General features: G+C 42.6%; 1 protein-coding gene across 1 annotated transcript in view; it reads left to right on the top strand.

The window, feature by feature from the left end:
• The window catches only part of LOC138615940 (ras and Rab interactor 2-like), a 459,963-nt gene that overhangs the window by 244,147 nt on the left and 194,987 nt on the right, over positions 1-20,829 (top strand). The gene's annotated exons all lie outside the window — the stretch shown is intronic.

The raw sequence follows: 20,829 nt of genomic DNA, 5'->3' as shown, positions 1-20,829 counted from the left end.
ACATCTTGCTGCACACATTGAAGGATCGAAGTTTCCTCAAGAAAAAGAGTCGACTCATCCCCTTCTTGTAGACAGCGTTGTTGTTGGTCTTCCAGTTCAGTCTGTTGTCGATGGACACACCTAGGTATTTGTACTCCTCAACCATGTCCACATCCACTCTCAGCGGTTGTGGAGCCGTCGCCTTCCTCCTGAAGTCGACCACCATCTCTCTGGTCTTGGCCACGTTCAGGAGCAGGTGATTTCTTCCCGCCCACTCCACAAAGTCCTCCACTACTGCCCTGTACTCATCCTCCCGTCCATCCCTTATACACCCGACCACTGCAGAGTCATCAGAGAACTTCTGCAGATGGCAGGACTCTGAGTTGTACTGGAAGTCAGTTGTGTATAAGGTGAACAGGAAGGGGGACAGAACAGTTCCCTGAGGAGCTCCAATACCACTGACCACCGTATCAGACAGCACACTGCCCAGACAGACAAACTGTGGTCTGCCTGTCAGGTAGTCATTGATCCAGGAGACGGTGGACGCGTCCACCCCCACCACCCGCAGCTTCTCACTCAGCAGCAGTGGTTGGATGGTGTTGAATGCACTGGAGAAATCAAAGAAGGTGATTCTCACAGAGTCACCGGTTCCATCCAGGTGAGACTGAGCTCGTTGTAGCAGGTAGATGATGGCGTCGTCCACTCCCACATGAGGCTGGTACGCAAATTGCAGAGGGTCCAGTGAAGATTTCACCAGCGGCCTGAGGTGTGCCAAGACCAGCCTCTCCAGAACCTTCATCACATGAGATGTGAGGGCAACCGGTCGGTAGTCGTTGAGGCCAGATGGAGTCGTCTTCTTCGGAACTGGAACCAGGCAGGACGTCTTCCACAGCACCTGGACATCCTCCTGCTCCAGGCTCAGGTTGAAGAGGTGTTGCAGGACCTCAGCCAGCTGGACGGCGCAGGTCTTCAGGACCACGGGGCTGATGCCGTCAGGTCCTGCAGCCTTGCGCTGGTGGATTCTCTCCAGCTGTCTCCTAACCTGGCCAGTCGCCACAGAGAGGGGGGTGGGGGGAGGTCAAGGTGTCGATGGAGGAAGAGCCCTTTGAGATTGAGGGTTCTATGCAGTTAACCAGGGGGCGCAGAGAGGGGGGAGGAGGGGAGGCAGCAGAGGTGTTTAGGAGGTGTAAGGTGTGGAGGAGACAGATGAGGGTGGTGAACTAAACCTGTTGAAGAAACAGTTTAGCTCATTGGACCTCTCCAGGGAGCCCCCTGGTTGTCTCTCTCTCCCCTTGAACCCAGTAATCTCCTTCATACCGGTCCACACCTCCCTCACGTTGTTCTGCTGGAGTTTGGCCTCCAGCTTCTTCCTGTAGGAGTCCTTGCACTCTCTCATCTTCTCCTTCAGGTGGCGCTGCACTCTCCTGAGCTCCTCCCTGTCCCCAGACCTGAAGGCTGCTTTCTTCTTATTAAGAAGAACTTTCAGGTCACTGGTGATCCACGGCTTGTTGTTGGGGAAGCAGTGTCCAGTCCGGGATGGTACGGTGGTGTGTTCAAAGAATTTGATGTATTCTGTGATGCAGTCCTTCATGCTGTTGATGTCCTCCCCATGTGGTCCAAACAGCACATTCCAGTCCGTGGACTCAAAGCAGTCCTGCAGGGCATCTTTAGCCTCCTGTGTCCACCTCCTCACAGTCCTGGTGGACACAGGCTGCCTCTGTACCAGAGGAACATACTTTGGTGTCAGCAGGATCAGGTTGTGATCCAACCTACCAAGGGGGGGAAGGGCAGTAGCACTGTATGCATCCATGGCATTAGCATACAGTAGATCCAGGGTTTTATTGTTCCAGGTGGGGCAATTAACATACTGGTGCAAAGTTGGCAGTACTTTATCCAGACTGGTGTGGTTAAAGTCTCCAGTAACTGCCAAAAATGCACCAGGATGCTCAGTCTGCAGTTTAGACACAGTGGAGTGGATGGTGTCCACTGCTGCCTCTGCGTCAGCTGATGGAGGAATGTACACAGCGATAACAATGGCGGACGAGAACTCCCTCGGAAAATAATCCCCACGGCTAGAAGTTCAATGTCCGGGCTCCAGAAACATTCCTTCACACGCACGTGGTCGGGATTGCACCACCTCTCGTTCACATAGATTGCAATCCCTCCACCTTTCTTCTTGCCGCTCTGCACAACGTCTCTGTCCGCCCGAACGGTCCTGAAGCCGGGTACGGCCGCGCTGTGGTCCGGGAAATGTGAGTGCAGTCATGTCTCAGTGAAACACGTGATGCTGCACTCCGGATATTCCCGCTGGGTCTTTACCAGCGCGCTGAGCTCGTCCGTCTTGTTGGCCAAGGACCTCACGTTCCCCATTAAACCGCTGGTTTATATTTCCTCCTCTTCGCCTTCAGCTTAGCTCCAGCTCTGCAGCCCCGACGTCTTCTCCGAAGTTCGTCCGGGATTTCAGGCCTCGCTCCGGGCAGCAGCAGTAGAGGCCTACTCAGCGCGATCAGCTGATCACGCGAGTAAACAATAACAATGCCCCCAACCAGAAAAGTGGAACAATTACAGTCCATTGTCTGACCGTTCACTTAACACACGTGAAGAAAAGAAAACAACAACTCCGAAGAGAGGAGAAAGGCTTAAAAATACTTAAAACAAAACACACTCGGGGGGAGCTGCTGTAACAGGCTGCCGCTAGCGCGGCGCCATCTTAGCCATCTAAGTTATTAGTTATTTCTAACTTCTGTCTATAACACTGTACACAACACTCCTGCACACACAGAAGCACACACACCAAACACCACATCCCAATCATAGCATGTCCTCAAGACACCCAGGACAATCCTGGTCTGTCATTGGCTCTCGCAGCAGACCACTTCTCAACAGCAGCGGCACATCACCCCTCTAATTAGCCTCATTCAAAGATGACTAATCTCAGTAAAGATGACTCTCCGTAACACTCACACAATAGCCCCTCTGCCCGTGCCCTCTGTCCCAGGTTGGCTGTTTGGAGCTGCTGGATCCCACAGACTTTAACTGTGGTGGGTAAAACGTGTGTGTGTCTGTGTGTGTGTGCGCATCTGTTTGGTCCTGAAGTGTGAAGAAATGTATAATGACGGGAGACATAGAAGAGAATTATCTTTATGTTTAATAGTTAAAGTGTGTCTAACAGTACTGTGTGTTTGTCCAAACATATGTGCATATCTGTATTGTTTGTGTTTGTGTGGGGGTGTCTGCATCTGTTACTTGATAGTTTGGTTGGGTTTGCTCGGAAAGGCCTGTGATCACACAACCTTAAAGACTGTGATTAGGAGGACAACTGTGAGCACACACACGTTAACACACACAGACACATACAGCAGACAGCAAATCCCAGACTGCACTCATGCATATGCACACAAACACACAAACCACTTCGCTCAAACTTGCACAAACAGAAGCCAACCACTACACACACTCAAAACACACACTTACTCTAACGCTTGGACTGTGAAATGACACACACGTCTGTGGATGCTATTTAATTTCCTGAGGGTGAGCCGTGAGCTCGCGAGGTAAGTTATGATGAGCAATGGCTCATCACGCTTGGTGAAGAAGATTATACAGGGAACCTCATCCCACCACGCTCACATACACACACACTCATACCTAACTGGATACGTCATACACACAAGGTCACAGGAGTTAAACTCAAAATGGCAACCTGCGGCACATTTGCAAAACACAGTCTAATCTGGCACCATAATGTCTTTATTACTCAGGACTGTATACATGCTGTTTACATGCTGTGTAGGGCGTTTTTTTTTTTTTTTTATTGTGCCCCAGTCAAGTCAAAGCAGGTTCAAGGCAAATCTTAAGACAATAGAAGTCAATATATAGTCTTGTCAAAGGTTTGAGACAATCAGATCAAGCCTCATTCAAGTCTTGAGACAAGTCAAAGTCATGTTTCATATTTTATTAAAACAAATCAAGGTAAAGTCTTTATGACACTCGAGACAAGTCCAAGTATAAAGTCAAATTCTAAAGCAAGTTTAAGTTTAGTCTTGTTTGTTTAGACTTGTCTTGAGACAATAGTGTGTTCTGGGTCAACCCCGGGGTTTCTTACAAGTTGGACGTGCCCAGAGAACCTCCAGAAGGAGGCACCCAGGAGGCCTCCTAATCAGTTGCCCGAACTACCTCAACGGCCTCCTTTTGGCTCGAAGGAGCAGTGGCTCTACGCCGATTTGGCTCAGGATCATCAGAGCTCCTTACCCTATCTTTAAGGCTGAAACGCCAACCAATGGAGGAAACTCATTTTCACTGCTTGTATCTGCGATCTCATTCTTTCTGTCACTACTCAAAGCTCATGAGTGAGGTGTGGATCGCAAAGTAGATTAACTCTTAAATCAAAAGCTTCGCCTTCCAGCTCAGCTCCCTTGTCACCAAAGCGGTCTGGCACAATGCCTGTTTCACTGCTGACGCTGCACTTATCAGCCTGTCAATCTCCTTCTCCATCCATCTTTCAACGGTGAACAAGACCCTGAGAGACTTAAACTACTCAAGCCTCAAATATCATCAAAGCAAGTGTAAGTAAAGTCTTTTAGACAGTCAAGAGACATTCAAGGAAAATGTTCTCAAAGTCCAAGTCAAGTCCCGGTTTGACCAGCCAAATTCCCAAGTGAGCTGTCAGGTAAGGGTTTTAATGCTGGTTGGTCATGGACCCTTTGGATCCATAGACAAGAGGAAATTATTTACAAAAGTCTACTCTAGCAGACAAACTTTCTGTTCCAGCATGGAATAATATAAGGACGTGTAAGTCTGATGACCCAGGTGAAGGTGTCAGTTTCATGATTACGCTCTTCTAGTTTTCTAATCCCGCAAGACTGACCATCTTCTTCATGGACTTTGTAAGTAGGTGAAGTTGTGCCATGAGTCTTACCTGGTCTGTAACAGAACAATCACAAGTTTTATTACCACTACAACTACAAGTTCATCTCAAGTGCAACTGAATAGAAATCTAAACCACAGCCTGCACACTCAAATTATGCTCAAGAACAAGCATAGCAAAATAGTACATAATTGTCTATTGTCCCTGTAAATGATTACAATTGGCAGTTTTACGGAATTTCAGTCTCATGTATTCTGTTACTCCACAATCCTGAACACTCAACACAACTTGGAATAGCTCCCTCATAGTTTGTGGCTGAATCACACACATAGCAGGTTTGCAAAACTATCTATTTTGAGAGATCCCATGTTAAATCTGGCATCTGCCACTTAGAAATGTTGGACCATATGTTGCTATAAAACCTGTCAGTGATAAATGTCTCCTCCGGGTGCTTTCAGTAAAACAAGTCTTCATAACAAAATGAGATGGTTAAGTTTAGTATGCAGTTGAACGATACAAACTGGATTCAGTATTTACATTTTTAAAACCCTACAATCCCCACTGGTTCTACAAGGGTCTGCAGGGCGCCAAAATGGCCGACCTTCTGTTCCCATGGACTTTAACTACAGGCTTCAGTAGAAAATGACCACTTTAAGTCTCCTTCGACCGCCCTGCTTGGCGACAAGCACCCCAGAGACCCGTGATTGGCGTGCTGGTGACAGATGCGTGCTATGATTGGTGAGGGCCATAATTTAGGCTGTAATTTGCAAAGTGGAAATGTAGGTGACTGAGGAGTGTGTGCGTGTGCATATGTGTGTGTGTGTGTGTGTGTGTGTGTGTGTGTGTGTGTGTGTGTGTGTGTGTGTGTGTGTGTGTGTGTGTGTGTGTGAGAGTGTGAGGAAAAACAGCCATGTGACAGTGGGGCAGACATGCTCAATTTGCAGGGAGACATTAGACACAGTTTTGCTTTTTTCCATTTATTTTACCCCCCCCCCCCCACATGACTCCATGTATTTTCCACAAACTCTGTCATCACACTGGAAGGATGACACTAAGTATTGACATCATTTCCTATTTAATCTCTTTCAACTTCCTGTGGTCAGGGAGTTGAAAGTGTCTTCCCACACAAGCTGTTGACAGCATATTTGGTTGATTACAGCTCACAGTTCAAATATGGTGACAAGGTCAAAGGTCAATTGTTTGTTGTAGATTCAGGAAAATATATAATCTAATTGGAATCACTCCCAGATGTGTGCTAGCACGACATGTGTACCATTATCATTTGGATGAACTTGTTTGTATCTGTGTCCATCTAAATGTGTCTTATGGATGTGAGTGTGAGTGTGAGTGTGAGAGTGAGTGGCAGAGGTTAAATGGAAACAAAGGGTGCTTTTCTCTGAGAGGAAACAGTGGTTAGAAAAGAGGAAGTGTCTCCTCATTTTTATTGTGACAGCAGACAGACGATAGGGGCCCAGCTGCGGTGCTGAAAGATCGGCGTCCCAAATCACACACGCACATGTACAGATCTCCCCACCTGTTTTTCGGTCACGATCGATAGCCACTTTGATGGCTGGGAACGTGGGGGCGATGGTGGTGAGGCAGGGGCGTTGGGTACATGGCTACAAGGCCCATGGGACTGGCGGGTGTCAGGGGCACTTTGATCCCTGTTATGCCTTTACATGTAGAGCACCGTTCTCCAGAGGGAGTACCGTATCCCCTCCATCACCCCTCCTCACACAAACTCACCCCTCACCCCTCGCCTATGCCCCAGCTCCAGTGCTGATCCTCAGGGACAGGTGAACCAGACACCAGGCCCGGGGAAACACGGACGCTTTCACAGTGGAATTCTGGTTATTACAAAGCTGGAACATATGCTGGACATACAAGCCAAAATACATGGACATTGTATATTCATAAACACAGGTATGCATTTATATCCTTTTAAACAAATCCCCACATCTTCCAGGTTATACATACACATTAAGTAGTGGTTTTCATTTTGGGAAATGCATTTTGTGCTGTCTTGATGTGAGCTAAATTAGAAGAACAATATCGCTTTTATGTGTATCCAGTAACTATAGGGGCTACAGCCAGCAGATAATTAGTTTAGCTTAGCATAAAGACTAGAAACAGAGGCAGGCAGTTAGCCTCGAACAGCATCACTAAATATCACTATCTCATCATATGCCTTTGGTGGTAGGTTAATTAGCAAATGAAAAGTGGTAAAGGTTCGACATCTGAGTGGGGAAATATACACACACAGCTGAACTTGATCCCACATCCCTCTAGTTGTAGTAAAATGGGAGATTTTTGACACGGCAGTGTTTGTGGTGAAAGGAAGAGATATACTTGAAATAAGGTGAAATAGTCAGACTTGGTTAGCCTTCAGCCAGTTTTTCTAGCTGTGTTAAATTTTAAACACAGCAGGACATCAAAACATGTAGAACTTCAGTGTAAAAACGGTATCAATGGGTTCTGTTTTGTAATAGGTTGTTTGTTGAGGTTGTTTGACACTTTTCTGTGTTCTCACAGCAGAAATTCTGGGGGCTGTCATGTTTGTGACTGCTCTGAATTCAGAAATGGGAATTTCCCCAATGCCAAGCTGAATTAACACACGATCTGCACAATTTGATCTAATATCACGTTATGTTTTTTGAAGACTGATACCAATATTGTGAGTTAAATAGAAGCTGCTGAAAGTTGTCAATTCTGGATTTTTTTTTTTTTTTATAGCTACAAAAAAAGCTTAATTCTTATTGGTTGACAGAAGCTCTAAACAAAGACACCTTACACAAAGTTCTGATGAAGTGTTCAAGTGTGGGAAACCATAGCAACAGAACTTTGTTCTTTGTTGAATTGCTAGATTTAAAGAAAGTTAGAAAATTAAATGAATGCTAATTCTACTTTTTCTTGTTACTGTTACTTTGCTTTAATACAATTACAATAATACACTCTGACATGTCTTAATATAGCAAATAATACAGATTTTTTTGTTGTTGTGGTGTTCTTTGCCTCCATCTTGTACTTTATATGCTCACATTGGATACTCTCAAGGTGAAATCACACATGCACACATTTTAGTGCAAATATACATTTTTTTTCTTTAAATACATACAACAGGATAACACCAACTTACTTATTTTTGATTATAACAACATGATGAAATTTTCCCTATAATCCAAGTGTACATGTCTTCAACTGGATTCTACCAGTAACTACCAGGATATTTTGAGTGTGTGTAAAGGCATGCATGAACACATGGATATTCATGTATGCACTCATGTAAAGGTAATTCAGTAACATTAGCGTGCCTGAGCATAATCAGATTTATGACTTGTGCAGTTCATACAGAGTTGAAATGTGTTCAGGCTGAAACTAAAGAGGCCTGACACAGTAACCACAGCGCACAAGAAAAGACACTGACACAAAGGAGCATAAAAAAACGGCGGAGATTGAAGGTAAAACAAAAAAAAGGGTCTGTGTTTTGGGGCTTCTGGTTTCAACGACAATCAAGGCCAATGGATGTTTCAGAAGATAAAGAGAGAGATGAGGGGCGCACAGACAGAAAGGTACAGAGAGAGGGAAGAGAAAGAGGAACACCGTCCAGCATGAGAGGACAGCAGGACGAACAGTGCGTCCATTGTCCATGTGGCCTGGTTAACATTTTAATGAAGGAGCCACATCCAGAGTCCTGCCACAAACTGACTCAGAATGATTAACACTCTGCAAATACACAGAGACAATACCACAGCTTACTGCAGATTAATTGACATGAACACATTCGAACATACTGTGGACCTATGCCAATAAAACACAAACAGGAGGAAACTCGTTCACACAAAAGCCTACCTGCAAACACACACACACACACACACACACACACACACACACACACACACACACACACACACACACACACACACACACACACACACACACACACACACACACACACACACACACACACACACACACACACACACACACACACACACACCCATGTGCATCATTATTTAAAGGATAATTCACAGGTTGTAATTCAAGTCATAGTTTTGGCCATTATTTCTTCAAGCATGATAACAAAATTCACTGATAAAATCTGGAAACAACTGGGTGGACAAGAAACTGACAATTAAACTGTTTGGCTATTATTATCAACACTTGTTGTTTCAAGTGGCTCCAGAGAAAATCCAGATGTGATTTAAGATACTTTCATTTTCAGTTAGCCACTCATAAAGCGACTCAAAGGCTCATATGTGTATTTGTTTTCCCATGCTATATGCAAATCTGGGGTTTCCCTGTATTCAAGTCGAAGAGATCAATAGTCATGGACCTGGAATTTTTGGGGAACAGGAAAAGTCACAGGAAGCCAAATAGGACTGATGGGGAGCGATGAGTTTGCTGTTGTGTTCTTAACATGTTAGAGAACCCAAGTGTCATCGTGCTCCAGTTCAGGTTTGTTTGCGCCAAATGTTTTCCCTTGGAATGTCAGATTAGAGCTCGGTGTTCACAGTCTGATCCTGGGGGATGAATTCATGGTGCACAACCCCACAAATGTCAAAGAAAAACCCACCTCCTGGCCTGACGTACTTTCGTCGTTCTTGGGTAGTAATATTCTGCTCCTCTTGAAACACAAATACCACTTAAAACACATCGCTTCATTGCTCATTTCTGAAGCATTTCAAACATCTCTGTTGCTAATTTTTTTAGTTTGACACTAAATCTGATGTGTGCTCTCAGCTAAAAGTGCAAATACGTGCACTACAGTAGTCACAAAAATGCATGTAACACAGGTTCTGATGATGATCAAGCGATGTCAGTTGGTGTGCTTACAGAAGTTGCTTTCCCGAGCTGCATGCATATTACTGTGCTGCACTCCAGGTTGGAGGACTTGTTGCAATACCCTTCCTACACTTCCCATAAGGCATCTAGATACCATCAGATACTTCATGATGTGGAAACACTTATGCTTCACACTTTCACTCAAAATTTCATAGTCTCTGGGACCAAACAAACATAATTGTCTGATTCATTTTCTCAGTACTGAGTTCCACCAGAGCCACAAAGTCAGTGAAGTGTTCCTGTTTGATCCTCTTGTGTTTCTTCCCCTGCATGTTAGACACATTTCCAGATCTCAGCATTAACTGTAACTTTGTGAGTACACTGCTTTATAACAAAATAACCCAGACTATATGAATTTCCTTTTAAATATCACCCTCTTTGCATAAACACAAGCACAGACACACAATATAAACACATGTAACTGGAGAACCCAACAGGTTTTTTACATAAATGAAAAAAATACACCAAATGTCCATCTTCCATGCCCACAATAATATAGATGACAAGAGGAGGCGGCTTTGATTCAGGCTGAGGAATAATCACAAACACAATATAACAAACACAAAGAATGTTGTTTTTTCTTTTCCAATAAATGCAATTTTCTTTGATGAATAGGCAATTTTAAAATTGTGGTTGAAATGACCCTTCAAACTGTGGTGGAACAACCATAAAGACCAAGACGGGTTGAACTCCAGCCCACCACCCATACAGCTCAACGCACAGGAAGCATAAGATTGTTCAAATGTTCAAATGCATAACGAGGTCTGTCCTACAGCACAAAAGGATCCCCCACCCTCCCTCCTCCTCTTCCCCACAGACACACACTCACAAATTATCCAAGTAATGCAGATCTGGAGGACACATGTTGAAGGGGCTACATGGGGGCTGTTTTCAAAACAGATCCACATGTTTTTTGAGAGTGGACTGCAGAAACACGTCCGTATGTGTCGGCGAAAGTTCACTGTGCCTTCCTCTGCCACTGTGTCGAATGCTCTCCCTCTCCGTCTCTCACACTCTCTCCCCTTCGCTCTTCTCATTTTCTTTTTATCTTCACATACACACACCCACGCACACACCCACGGGAACATAATGTCTTTCGCAGCTGTCTCTCCAGTGTAAGGGTGATATGATGAAGAGGGTGAAAGAGAAGAGAGGAAAGACATAGAGGAGGAGGAGGAGGAGGGGGTAAGTCTTGGGGGTCATTGCCACTGGACTTGGATTCTTTCACACCAGTTGCTGAAAGTTTTTTCCCTGGGAACTTGTGTGCACGCAAACACACACACACACACACACACACACACACACACACACACACACACACACACACACACACACACACACACACACACACACACACACACACACACACACACACACACACACACACACAACAGCCCCTACTAGTGCTCCTGTATTGAGGTGACTGTGTGCTGTGGGGCAGGTGGGCAGGTTTGGACTTGACCAGGTGTGTTTGATCACAGACCTTGTCCTGCCTACCACAGACCCAAACACACAGGCATGTAGATGCGGATAAAGGAAGGAGGCATATTGCAGGAGTTTCTTTAAGTTGAAAGAGATATGGCGGCAGGTGAGTGGGGGGACTTTCCAAACTGAGGATCCCACTGAAGGAAAAAAAAGTGCAATGGACTTAAAATACTCCCTCCAAAATCCTCCAGTTACACCCCTGAAACCTGGACTCCTTATTAAGACCATACTCCTCTTTTCTTATTCATCCCACTCCACCATGGCCAGTTAAATTACTGATTCTTAGAGATTTTTAAAAGCTCACTTTACCACCAGATAACAGTGGCTACAGTTTCAAAACAAGGCAGTGAGGAGGGGGAAACAGGGTGTAATGTAAGGTTGGAGCCAGCTACACTCCTATTGGTGCATTTGAATCCCAGTTTGCTCCAATACACGAGCTTTACGGTTACAAGGCTTCTCCCAGTCTTGAGCATATTGGGGACATAATGTTTACACAGAGCAGAGCAATCTGCTTTCATGCCTTTGTATACACAATAAAAATGAATAACCTGGTTTATAAACATTAATCATAAATCAGACTACGTCTGTTGTCTTAAACTGTCTGTGTCGGGAAAAGATAAGATACGATTTTATTTACAAATTACAAATACAGAATAAAAAAAAAAACTGTTCAACAAAAATACTAAATACACGTAGTACACACCAAATAAATAAATACAACTTAGACCTATGCAGTGAAATGTTAGTGCAAATGTTTTGCACCAGTTGTTTTGCAGCAGTATATAATTTATATCGCTGCACTACTTTGATTGCCCAAACTCTACATTTCCTTTCTTTAAATTTTCCATCCTGAAAAACGTTCGCTGCCACAAAAGTTTTGGTTTCTTTGACATTACTCTATTGTATGTTACTCCTGCACCATGGATGTATTACTGGAGCTGGATATGGCGCTGCCTCTCTGCCCTGTTGCCAATTTGTCCCAGAGGCCAAATGAAAAACTCCAAGAAGAAAAGGAAAAAAAAAAACATTTTCCCATATACCACTACTACAAAAGAGCCATCTGTAATACATCTGAAAGGATCTATTTTCAAATATAAAACCTGCTCAGTTGCTGGAAGAGTGAGATTCGTTTTTCTGAAGCCATCATAGGGAAAAGTCGATGTGTCAATCAGACATCTATGGGCGGAGTCAGCAAAGAAAATGCTCACGTACACACACATGTGCATTTGGCCAAACAATGTGGAAACAAACCTTAACCAAGCATATTCATTTTGGGGTCACAGCTAACTTAAAAACCCTGTTAAAGACCAGCACAACCACTTTGTAGTATTTCTCCCCTATGAGTGTTTTAACTAATGTTAGCTATTCTCTGTTCACACTCCAGCAAGATACAGTAACATTACATTTGGCAAAACCATTCCTTAGACCCAAACAACAACCAACTGTGATGTCAGCCGCTGGTTTGTGAACTGTTGTTTTGAAGCCTCGGGTTCATAATTTTGGCATTTTGGTTGTTTTTTTTAGCCAGAAGTGACCATATTTGGAAGAGCTGGGGAGGAGCAAGGGGTGGATCTGACTGATGACCCAAAGAAACGACGCCTGCCTACTTATATCCAACCTGACTGCACCCCAGACCTCTTAATTAAACAGACACTTCCCAAACATACCTCTTTGATGGCTACAGAGCAAATTCACATCTTTGGAATAAACTCTCTGTGAGTTCAGATCAACTCTGTTTGCTTGTACATGTGAGACCTCTCAAGCAGAGTGAAAGTAACTATTTTCTAGGAGTTGATCTTTTAACACTTTTCAGGAGTTGAACCTAAAACTTGACTCTCCTGAAGAGTAAAATTTTACTTTAACCTTGAGTTGTTTGAATGTGAACTCTTTCACAATGTTGACAGTCAACACTTAAACGCATGTTATTTGACATTCATGGAGTTAAAATTTCATCACACTAAAAAGGTTTAAGGTAATACTGACAATATGGTAACAACATTTTTTAATTAACAATTATATGCAGTGTGATTATATGCAGTGTGCAACAATTAATGCTGCATGAAAACTTTGTGTAGCAACTTACAATCTAACCAATGTATTGATGTGACTGTGATGTATGTTACGTTCCTACCTTGTACACTTCTTTTGAATGATAGCCCCATTTTCTTTATCATAATGTCTTCATTGAAATATTAATTGACAGCATGTTTTAACAAAACTAAATATAATTTTTACCCATCACTTAGATTTAATTGGTTACTTTATTCTCAAAAGTTATGAAGAAATAACTAAAGCATCCTGGGAAATGCTAATACGGCAACAAAGCTGCGCAGTGAACACTGGGAGTAGTGTTGAATCATGCTCCTCAATACTTGCGAATGAACACCAAAATATTACCCCACCAAAGAGTATCCCTGAACACTAGCTTAGAAAATAAACTCCCAAAATTCAAATCTTTGTTTAACTTTGGATATTCCCCTCTGTGTAATATCTTTGCTGTGTACTATCTAATTAATCATGGAATTATATTCAGTTGAACCACCAGAACACTGTTCAGAGTGTTTTCTATTTCTATTTTATTAAATAAGTGAACTTTTTCTTTATGGGAGTCTTTGGTACCAGAGACTTTTTGGAGCCAACACCTGCTGGCCCTCAGTTGTATTGCCCTACCAAGGCCTTTCCAAATTGGCCTCGCTTTTCAGACCTGAGACGATGTCCAGTTTTATAAGCAGTCTATGCTTAGTCCTCATCCTGAAAGCCTTTTTTACTTGTAACAAAAACTTTTGTCTGAAAATGAAAACAAGTGCAACACCATAAAACTCTGATGTGTATCATAGTGTTACTGAGTGGATGCAGCCAAGAAATCGGAGAGGATCTTGTTTTCAAGATAGAATGTTTAAAAAAAACGAACAAAACTATTATTAAAGACTTTTGATGAGTTTACAAATTTGGTTTATTTCGACTTTGAATCAGTTTTAGACAAATTAAATATTAGACAAATTAATAATTCATTACCAAAGTATTAACTTTTCAATTTGCCAGACTGAGGGCAGTATCATGATTCTTTTAGAATAAAGAATTCCAGTAGACGTAATGGTTACAAAGATAAACCCTTTAGTGTTGTTGTTTGAAGTACACGTCTCCACACTGCTGTCATATCAACGCAGCAGCAGAGGAATGCTGATCACACCGGTCTGCACTAGAATACATATTTCAATACTATTATTCAACAATATAGACACTATAAAAGTTTAACAGATGTCCCAGTTAGTAATTACTGGTTCCAGGACAACTCCCCACCATTCCTTTTGCCTTATGAGAACATTTTTAATGATCTGCTGTAATGTTTGGTTAATGTTTTCAAAGGCTTTGCTTTTTGAAACCATGACAATACTCCCAAAAGATTTTGATGCACTAATGATGCAACATTATGTAATATCTGCTTTGATCAAGCACCATTTTGAGGTAATTCTACTTTATATGCTTTGTACTGCATTTCAGAGGCAAATATTCTACTTTTTACTCTGCCATTATTTTACAGCCTTAGCTCCTCATTGCTTTGCAGATTTAACATGTATTACACATTCTGGGGTTTCAATCAGTTTGGCTTATGACCTCTCAAAAAAGTAGTTTAGTTTGGGACCCACGTAATTTTTCCAGTATGTAAGGTGTTATGAGTTTCACCAAAGAACTATTTCCCACTAAAACTTCTTAAATGATTTGATCTAATAATGTTAATGGCTTGAAAAGGTGAAATTACCCAACGATTAGAGAGGATGTAGTGTGTTGCAGAATTTATTTATTTTTTCTGCTTTAGCTCATCTCACAACCCCTCAGATTTATTTTGAGAGCCTATTGAGGGGCCTGACACTAGGTTGGGAACCACTAGACCAGGGGTCTACAACCTCTTTTTCCTCTGTGAGCTCTGCGATCCACTGGTTGGAGACCCCTGCACTGAAATGACCCACCCAACTGTATTTAAACTGGTCAAACCAGCTTCACTTCTACCAACAGTAAATGTTATTCAGATTTTTGTGACTCAGAACATTTTGCCGATCAAACTGTTGAACTTTCACTTAAATATGAATTTGAATGCATTTACTGAAATGAAGGATCTGAGCACTTCTTCCACCACGTTCTTATGTTGTAACACAACATGAATATTCTGCTAAATCATTCACTCATGCTAAACATCTTCTACATTAAACATAACTTCTGAGGACATATTACATAATATTGTGGGAGCTTTACCTAAAATCATCACCTTAATGTCCTTTAAATGCACCATGATATCTTATTGTGCAACATTTTTCTGTTTATGCGTCACTCTCACGGTACTGAATGTACTGAAAGAACGGAATGTTCTTGTAATCAACGCGCTCATTCATAAAACACACCTTTACCTGACACCTACTGCTCATCACTCATCACAACACACATACATTGTAGATTAAGCTACACAAACACCCTCACACACACACACACACGTTAGTACTTCTATCGTTGTGAGGCCCTTCATTGACATAGTGTATTCCCTACCCTTAACCATCACAACTAGATGCTTACCCTACCCTTAACCTAAATCTGATTCTACAATTAACCCCAAAACCACGTTTTAACCCCCAAACAACCCTTTGAAGGTCTGTCGCTGAGGATCACATGGTCGTACACTCAGACACAAACTTTGTGCACGTGTCATGGCATCAGGGATCAGTGCTGTGCATCTAATCTTAACCAAACTCAAATGCATACGTACCAAGACATTAGCACACCTTAACTTGCGTAGAGTTTATGCGACACATGTGCACACAGTTAATGTAGCACTGACAGGTACAGTGTGCAGACACACAGACGACCTGCTGCTGCTGCTGCTGCTGCGAGCACAGAAACACACGTCTGCAATCTGAAATCACAGCACACTGACAAGCGCACAACACACAGCGAGTGAGCATGGCTGGAGGTGCCTGGTGTTGTTTTCTGACTCATATTACAGCTCTGAAGCAGCTCCTTTGGCTGTGGCGGCGGCTCTCATTCCTCTGAAGCCACATGAAGGAGAGCTGGCTTCCCTGCTAAACAGACGCTTCAGTGCCGCACCGCCGCTGGGTCCCACCAACCTAGAGAAAGAGAAACAGAGCGGAGTGGGAGAGAGACCCTCCACCCTGACGCAGTACGGCCACACCGCAGCCATTATGTGCACATTCAATGGAATCTAATGTGGAGGATGTGGCTGGCTATCTCAGATGTTGTTTATGTAACCATGAAGAGAAGCCGAGTGGAGATTATTGAACGGAGAATAACAGAGGCCAGAGACAGAATAAAGCAATCCATTCTGTGCCTTTTTGTCTGACTGCATGAGCGCTCCTCAGCAGCCCTGCAGCTGCTCTTCCCAATGGCTTAATGAGCCATTGTAGACTAAAAATGACCATGTGTTTAAAGCTGGTTGACAATTCATGCAAAAACAAACTGATGAGCATCTGTATAAACAAAATGTTTGGGACCAGTTGGGACTGTGCTGTTGCCAAGGAGGGTTTAAAAAGTTAGGAGCTGAATAAGCAACATGTCCAAGTGTGATCCAACACCATACACACTCTGTTTCACTGGACTGAGAGGGAATCATGACTTCTCCTCATGTTTTGTATTAGACTGCCCCCTAGTGTTGGCCCCCTGCCTCACCGCCCCTCTGCTCTTTCTCCCTCTGCCTCTGTGCATGAAGTTATCTAACAGGTATTAGCGCCAGGGGAATCTTGACTTGAGTGAAACCAGGAGATGGGGAGGTGATAATAACTCTCAAAGTCCTTTTGTCCTTGGCTCGGCGAGTTTTCACAGACTTTATGTGCTCCGTCAGTTGAATTAGAAAAACAAGTGCAAGTCGGAGCATACTGTATGTGTTGATGGTGAAAGATGGGAAGATCTTGTTGAACCCTATTTGATCAATCCCTTGTGTTGCTTACAGACTCTTCCGAACATGCTGATTCCCAATAAAACACATTTTATAGTCATTGTTGAACTCATATGTCGACCATGGCTTTCTTCATTTCCTGTTTTTGGCAGCATGTAAGTCAATGTCTGTTTATGCTGTTGAGTCTAACTTTGAGAAACCAAAAGGAGACTCAGGCACAAGCTCACTTTCTGTTCAACAACTCTCTGGTTCTGTTTATCTGAGCACAATCTGAGGCACTTTACTTTCAAGATGTTCAAAACTCTGGGAGTGAATTTTTTGAGCATTGGAAACAGGTGAAGTTATCTTACCACACCGCCTTGAGTAATTCCATTTTGTGAGACTCGATACTTTTTTTTCCCCCCCACACCAGATTTCACAAGATCCTTTCCTGTGCTAGATTACTCTGACAGCTGCAGTTCTGACTCAGGAGAACATTCACATGAAGAGCCTACAATGAGCTCATGCTGTGCAGCATCGTACATCATTACAGCTAAAACTAATAAATATAATATAAAGCAGTGGTGACATTTACTCAAGTGTACAGTTTGATGCATTTTCTACTTTATTTGTATGTATTCCAGAAAATAGTGATTCATTGCATTGATTAGTTTTATTTTTTGACACTTCACTCTTTACTTCAGTAACGTGTGAATGCAGATCTTGTAATGTGGTAAGTACCACCCATGGGTTACTGTACTTGAAATGGCCCCAGATGACACTCAGATTAATTCAATTCAATTCAATTCAATTTTATTTATATAGCATCAAATCACAACACAGGTTATTTCATGGCACTTAACACACTAAAGTCCTGACAGCAGAACTTTACATTATACAGAGAATCCCAAATATTCAACAATTCCCACATAAACTAAGAGGGAAAAACTCCTCATAAAAACCTTGGCCCTGAGTGTTCCGGGGGCTGAATTGGGCCAACTGCGTTGATTGTATTGGATGGAGGGGTGAAGGGGTTGCTGAAGCCAGGGTCCCTTGTGGACCCTTCTTTCATCTGCCTGTTGCACAAGAAGGGGATGGAGATGATGACGATGAAGTGGTCCACTAAAAATGCACTCAGTTTTTAATTTGCTGGGTACATCAAGGCAAAACTAATGCAGTTTACATTTCAATTCAATTCAATTTTATTTATATAGCAGCAAATCACAACACAGGTTATTTCATGGCACTTAACACATTCAAGTCCTTACAGCGGAACTTTTCAACATTACACAGAGAAACCCAACAATTCAATAATTCCCACGTAAACTGGAGGAAAAAAACCTCCTCTTTAAGGGAGAAAAACCTCCAACAGAGGGAAAGAAAAACTCACTCTTAACAGGAAAAAACCTCCGACAGAACTAGGCTCAGAGGGGGTGGCCCTCTGCCTCGACCGGTTGGGGTGAGGGGAGAGCAGAGAGAGAAAAGGACAGCATAGAGAACCAAAACATGAACTGTTGGTGGGGCTGACAATCACAGAGCAGAGACATGCAGCTCCATGGCCGGGACATCTGCAAATGAAATAACATAAACTATGCGAGCGAGGGAACTGAATGGAGAGGCAACAGACAATAAGCAAAAACTATGGGAGAGAAAAAGCATGAAGTTAATGAGATGTAATGGTGAGATATGGGTCTACAGAGAGTTAACGAGTGAGAGGAAAGAATCTCAGCGCATCAGGAGGTGCCCCAGCCACCTGAGCTATAAGCTTTATCAAAAATAAAAGTTTTGAGTTCGAACACAAACTGGGAGCTTGTTCCACAGGGGAGGAGCCTGAAGGCTCTGCCTCCCATTCTACTTTTAGAAACTCTGAGAACCACAAGTAGAGTGCTCTTTCAGGATGATATGGTTCTATAAGATCTCTGAGATAAGATAGAGCCTGGTCATGAAGAGCTTTGTAAGTCAGCAAGATAATTTTAAACTCTATTCTTTATTTAACAGGAAGCCAATGAAGAGAAGCTAAAACAGGAGAAATATGATCTCTCTTGCTAAATCCCGTCAGTACTCTTGCTGTAGCATTTTGCATCAACTGCAGGGTTTTTAATGAGTAATTTGGACATCCTAAAAACAAGGAATTGCAATAGTCTAGCCTTGAAGTAACAAACGCAATAATGAGTTTTTCTGCATTACGCTGAAGAAGGATTTTCCTGATTTTATTAATATTACGTAGATGGAAGAAGGCAGTTCTGGAGACTTGCTTTATATGGTGGCTAAAGGACAAATCATCATCAAAGATGACTCCAAGGTTCCTCACCAAGACAATGTCATCTAGAGTAACTAAGTGATTACAGAAAGAGTTTCTGAGGTGTTTAGGACCAAGTACAATAACTTCCATTTTGTCTGAATTTAGAAGCAGGACATTTTTGGTCATGCAGGCCTTTACGTCTTTTAGACAGGCTTCAAGTTTTACTAACTGATTAGTTTCATCTGGTTTTATAGAAAGATACAGCTGCGTGTCATCTGCATAACAATGGCAGGTTATGCAGTGCTTCCTGATGACATCTCCTAATGGAAGCATGTACAAAGTAAAAAAGTATTGGGCCTAACACTGAGCCTTGTGGAACTCCATAACTAACTCTTGTTTGTCTGGAAGACTCATTGTTTACATGAACAAACTGAAATCTATCTTATAAGTACAATTTGAACCAGTCTAATGTAGTTCCTTTGATCCTCGTAACATCTTGTAATCTCTGTAATAAGATCGTATGATCAATCGTATCAAAAGCAGCACTGAGGTCCAGAAGAACAAGTACAGAGACGAGTCCATTATCTGAGGCTATTAGAAGATCGTTAGTAACTGTCACCAGTGCTGTTTCTGTGCTATGATGAACTCTAAAGCCTGACTGAAAATCTTCAAACAGATCATTCCTTTGTAAATGATCAAAAAGTTTATTTGCAACAACTTTTTCAAGGATTTTAGAAATAAACTTCAGGTTGGAAATTGGTCTGTAGTTTCCTAAAACAACTGGATCAAGAGTCGGCTTTTTAATTACAGCCACTTTAAAAGCCTGCGGTACATAGCCGGTTACAATAGATAGGTTGATCTGATCTAATATGGAAGTACTAATTAAAGGGAAGACTTCGTTGAGGAGTTTAGTTGGGATGGGATCCAAGAGACAGGTAGATGATCCAGATGAGGAAATAATTGTAGTTAGCTCAGAGAACTCAACAGGAGAGAAATGTTCAAAGTATAAATCTGGTCCCACGTTTGCTTCCAGGGCTGCTGTGCTTAACAAAACATCAGTGACGGTGGCAGGGAAAGTCTGCCCGATTCTCTCCCTAATAGTGAGAATTTAATTAGTAAAGAAGTTAATGAAGTCATTACTGCTGAGAGCTGAAGGAATAGAGGACTCAACAGAGCTGTGACTCTTTGTCAGCCTGCTACAGTGCTGAAAAGAAACCTGGGGTTGTTCTTGTTGTCCTCTATTAATGATGAATAGTATAAAGTCCTGGCCTTACAAAGAGCTTTCTTATATGATATTAGACTATCCTTCCAGGCAGGTGAAATTCTTCTAAATTAGTGGAACGCCACTTCCTTTCCAGCTTTCTAGTCGCTGCCTAGCAGAGCGTAATTCTGAGTTGTACCATGGAGACAACTTCCTCTGGTTCATGACTCTCTTCTTCAGAGGGGCGACATCATCTAGAGTTGTAGCAGAGATACTGCAGTGTTTTCTACCAGATGATCCACTTGTGTGGGACTAAGATCAACGTAGATGCCTTC

Source organism: Brachyistius frenatus, unplaced genomic scaffold (genome assembly GCF_029030835.1).
Source record: "Brachyistius frenatus isolate BFR_SWC_R1_liver_20210118 unplaced genomic scaffold, ASM2903083v1 Contig_8, whole genome shotgun sequence".
NCBI classification, from domain to species: Eukaryota; Metazoa; Chordata; class Actinopteri; family Embiotocidae; genus Brachyistius; species Brachyistius frenatus.
This window is presented reverse-complemented; position numbering and strand designations above follow the sequence as displayed.